This window comes from Monodelphis domestica, chromosome 7 (genome assembly GCF_027887165.1).
Source record: "Monodelphis domestica isolate mMonDom1 chromosome 7, mMonDom1.pri, whole genome shotgun sequence".
In the NCBI taxonomy this organism is placed as follows: domain Eukaryota; kingdom Metazoa; phylum Chordata; class Mammalia; order Didelphimorphia; family Didelphidae; genus Monodelphis; species Monodelphis domestica.
In genome coordinates, this window is record NC_077233.1 from 276,320,574 (window position 1) to 276,325,636 (window position 5,063).

General features: G+C 36.7%; 1 long non-coding RNA gene across 1 annotated transcript in view; it reads right to left on the minus strand.

Moving 5' to 3' along the window:
• Positions 1-3,627: 3,627 nt before the first annotated feature.
• Positions 3,628-5,063, minus strand: part of LOC103104643 (uncharacterized) — a 15,907-nt gene continuing 14,471 nt past the window's right edge. Inside the window, exons 2-3 of the long non-coding RNA XR_008913259.1 lie at positions 4,721-5,063; positions 3,628-3,853 (exon numbers count right to left, since the gene is read on the minus strand). The exon at positions 4,721-5,063 is cut by the window's right edge and continues 1,531 nt beyond it. This is a non-coding gene — a long non-coding RNA (uncharacterized LOC103104643). The remainder of the gene's footprint in view (positions 3,854-4,720) is intronic.

The window sequence follows — 5,063 nt, forward strand, 5'->3', positions numbered from 1 at the left end:
AGTTCTAATCTGGCCTCACACACTTACTAGCCATGTGACACTGGGCAAACTGCTTAGACTCATTTGCCTCAGTTTTCTCATCTGTAAAATGAGCCAGAAAAGAAAATGGCAAACCGCTACAGTATCTTTGCTAAGAAAACCCCAAATGAAGTCACAAGAGTAGGATATGACTGAAAAACAACTGAACAATAATAGAAATAATTAGTGGCTTGTTGAATGAATCTCTGTAGAATTCAAAATTTTTTAATTGATATTCATTAGTGATATTGGTCTATAATTCTCTTGTTGTGCTTTATCTTGCTTGGTTTAAGTATTCAGACAGTGTGCCATAAAAAGGAGGCTAGTCAGGTATTTTCTCAATTTTTAAAAATAATTTGTACTGTGTTGCTATAAGCTTTTCTTTTAAAATTTATAGAATTTTAACTTTATTATCATTATTTTTATATATTTTAACTTTTTTATTATTGCTATTAACTTTGAAAGTTAATAGAATTCTCTTGTAATCAAGGAGTTTGTCTACACCACTCCTATACTTCACACATTGCAACTTTGATACTTGATTTACAGCTAGTTCTATTTCCTTTCTGAGACTGGATTATTTAATATCTCTATTTGGTCTTCTGTTTGTAAGGGTCTTTTTTGATCATTTTGAAGCTATTCCTCTATTCTTTCTTTTCAGTCTTTTTAGCATATAATTGAACTCAGTAGATTCTGTTAGTTTTTTGCTAGTTTTATTTTGATTTAATATTATTTTTTGTTATTTATTTATTTGATCTTTACATACTCTTTTTAATCAGATAAGTTAAAAGTTTATCAATTTTGAGTCTTTTCAAAGAAGTAGATTTTAATTTTATTCATCATCGCTATAGTTTTTTTTTTAATTTCCAATTTACTCCTCCTCTAGAATTTAATATTTCCTCTTTTGTGTTTGTTTATTTGTTGGATTTCTAATTTTTAAATATATGTTTAGTTCATTAATACTCTCATTTTCTATTCATTAATATATGTTTTTAGAGATATAATGTTTCCTCTGAGGATACATTAGCTGCATCTCAGAAATTTTAATATGTTGTCTATTATTTTCTTTCTTATAATTATTGTTTATATGCTTTGTTCTTGTTGTCTCCATTTAGTTTTTTTGTTTGTGTGTTTGTTTTTTTAAACCCTTACCTTCAGTGATTCTAAGGCAGAAGAGCAGTAAGGGCTAGGCAATAGCAGTTAAGTGACTTGTCCAGGGTCACACAGCTGGGAAGTGCCTGAGGTCAGATTTGAACCTAGGACCTCTGATCTCTAGGCCTGGCTCTCAATCCACTGAGCCACCCAGCTGCCCCTGTCTCCATTTAGTTTTTCATCTTTTGTTTGAATTCACTAAATGGATTGCTATTTTTATTGTGTTATGAGTAAGGAATGTTTGCTATTTCTGACTTTTTTACATTTGTTTGCAGTATCTCAATGCCCTGATACATGATCAATTTTTGTAAAACCTTCATGTGGTATGGAGGAAAAAAAAGTGGTAACCAACATAGCAATTTCTGGTCTCCTCCCTCCTTCGTTCTCATGTTCCTTTGTGTTTTACACATACCTACCCTCTTTCCTTCTGATTCTTGGCTCGAAGTCTTTCTGGGAACAATAAATTAACTCAGAAAATCTACCATCCCAGTAGCCTCAAGTGTCACCAAAGCATTCTGGGCTAGCAAAAGGGCCATGTGAGAGAAGAGGAGAAGAGGTTGGGGTCTGAAGTATACACTGAGGAATTGGTGATAAGTTGTTGTTTTTTTAATCTGTTAAGGATTACCTAATGGCCCCTTCTGTAACTTTTCCTCTTCCTGTCCTTGATGAGTTTTTTTGCATTTTAAGGAAACTGTTTACTTTGACAAGGTGGGAAAAGACTTTCCACTGAGATACCTCCAAATTCTGCTGTCTTCCTTTAATAGTGTATATAGTTGGGAAAGGAATAACAGGACTGTTTCCCAGCATAACAATGCTCATGGTGAAAGCCAACTTTATATATACCAAGAACAACTTTATATATACCAAGAACACATGGGCAACATAGTTAAAAGAGGGGAGGAAGATTCGGATCATACCTGTTAAATTATACCTGCTAAACATTGTCTTTGAATATAAGCAGAGTAAAACGTATCCTGCTTGGAATACGCTAACAGGAGCTTAACATCTTATTTTTATGCTTAGCCTTTTTTCTCAATTAAAGTTTTAAAAGCTATGAAAGAGTGGATACTATCCAAGTTCAATTCATTCACCTGACTTTTTAATCCGCAAATTCAACTATTTTTAATAAGTGTCACTTTCCATAGGTATCAACCAATAGAAAACATTACAAAGTTGAAATCATTTCCAAGTGGATAAATCAATGTTGGCCTTATGCTCACACAGAATACACAGCAAGTTTGGTTTGGAAAGAGTACGTTAGATAACTGGAGCGAAATAAAGGGTATTATGGAGCAGCTAAGGTGGTGCAGTGCATAGGGTGCCAAGTTTGGTGTCAGGAAAACCTGAGTTCAAACCAGACTTCAAACACTTATTAGTTTTATGACTCTATGCGAGTCACTTAACCCTATTGACTTCAGTTTCCTCATCTATAAAAATGAGCTGGAGAAAGAAATGGCAAACCAATTCAGTATCTTTGCCAAGAAAATCCCAAAGGGGTTCATGAAGAGTCAGACATGACCGAACCAAGTTAAAAACACTGCCGAAGAAAGTGTATTATGCTACATGGTAAAGAAAGTGGTCAAAAAGATGTGACAGATGCTGGCACTAAAGGAAGAATTTTCTCCTCATCAGGAGAAGGGCCCCAGGAGACTGGAATCTTGAGGAGTGGGAAGGAGGTTCCTTCTGAAGAGCAGTTGGTCTCTCAGTTTTGAGAAGCTGAAGAGAGAGGGCTGGTTAAGACTTTCTCCTGAGGGTTACCCACCTTTTTCCTCCTAGTGACTAGATGTTCTTCCCCCCAACATTTCCCAACTGAAAAAACTAATGAAAAGGAACCTGAGAAAGACATTTGGAGTCTCTGTCAGACTTTACCTCAGCTCCTGTTGCTCTGGGTCTGAACTGTGGTCAAGGGACCAAACTCAGGGCTAGTCAACCTGAATATATCTCAGGGGACTCAGGCTGTCAGTCTGAGTTCCCCCTAAACTTGAGGAGGGAGGGGAAAGGGGTTAGTTAGAGAAGGGACCCCCCCTTTTCCCCATTTTCCTTTCCCATTCTTTTTCCTGCCAGCCATTTCTTTGTATTAAACTAATTAAGTTAATTGACATTAAAGTGGTTATCCTTTCCCAAATTTGAATAGTGTGAGTGGAATAGCTTCAAGGGGAGAGTCATCTTCCTAAGAAGAAACATTTTTGTCTCTAGTAGTGGAGCAGGAAGAGAGGGACAAGAGCAAATCTGGGAGGGCAGCCATAGCTGAGGAGGGAAGGTGGAAGGAGGAAAATCTCCAAACCCCTTCTTCTCTCTCTGAGCCAAACTTAAACATCAGCTGTCTCTCCTAGATTCTCTTTCTTTTACCACCCCAAACCTTCTCCATCACAAAGACCACAGAAAATAGATTTGACTGACTTCACAATTTTGCCTGGAGCCTGGCCTTGTATTAATACAATCTTATAAAAGATGAGACAATTTTTCAAAAGTTTAATATTGATCCATCACCTCTGCACAGCAGCTTTTCTGAATTAGCTTGAACAGTTGAGATTTATTTTGTAATCAGAGCTGGTGTTCTGCATGGATGGTGATGTTTAAGGGGTACCAAGAAGAACCTCACATCCTCAAAGTCCTCTTGTAGGTCCTGACCAGCACCTCAAATGCTACCAGCACTTCAGCCTTTAGTTCATGGAATAAAATCCTGTTAAAATACAAATAGTCTTAGGAAATGCAATAATTTAAACTATTCTCAGTCATTCACAAATTTAAGTGCAAGGTTTTGAGAGCAGGATGAAAGAGAAGAAAAAGTAAGAAGGTACTGTGTACGTGAGAGGTGAGTACCATTGAAAGGAGAAAGGATACAAAACAATGAAGCTAAGAAGAGCAAAAACAAACTTTACCTCCATTAATAGCAGACAGAACTTTGCCTTTCAGCACTAAATCAATGACTCCATAATCTATGATTCTTTTGAGCACATTTTGCTTGTTACTATATTATACTAACTATTAGAGAGGGAAATAGGAAAGTGTCTGCCCTCAGCATGCTTGTACTATACTTGGGGAAACAGGATTTATATGATAGCTCAGTAAAATTTTTGTATAAACATGTAAAATGAAAGGGAAATTGAAACGATCATCTGGCCATCTTTCAAAATCCCTATAGAGTCTGACCACCTACACAAAGCTTTCCCTAGCCACAGAGCTCTCTCCCTGCTATAAAATCTTAGGTCAGTTTCTTTGTTATCATTTACTGTTACTATATTATTTTAATACTATTACTGGAACATTTACGTTATTGTCAATGTTATCATTTGCTATTCTTTATTGTTAGTTAGGGCAGTTAGGTGGCTCAGTGGATAGAGCACCAGGCCTGGAATGAGAAAGACCTGAGATCAAATGTGGCCTGGGACATTTACTAGCTGTATGACTAACCCCTGTCAGTCTCAGTTTTCTCATTTACAAAATCAACTTGAGAAGGAAATGGGGAACCAGTCCAGTATCTTTGCAAAGAAAACCCCAAATGGAATCACAAAGAGTCAGATTCAACTGAACTGAAGTTCTTAGTTACCTTTTTCAGGCATGCCCCTTGTCTCTTAAACCACCTTATCCATAACTTGAGGACAACAAGGATGCCTTAAACTTCTTTGTATCCTTGGTGGTATAATGAAAGGAGTACTGGATTTGGAGTGCGATCGTCCTCTCATTGAGGGCATATAATCTTCATCATATAAGCATTTGCACCTTGGAAATCTGAAAATATTCCAAATCAGGGATTGATTGACTTTGTGATTGTCTGCACGTAAGAAAGTGACAGAGAAAATGTTAATCGTGTAGATTATACTTAAGTGGGTCTTGCATTTTTTTTTCAGGGAACAAACCTCTGTCTCTACGCTGCAATTTTCCTCTCTATA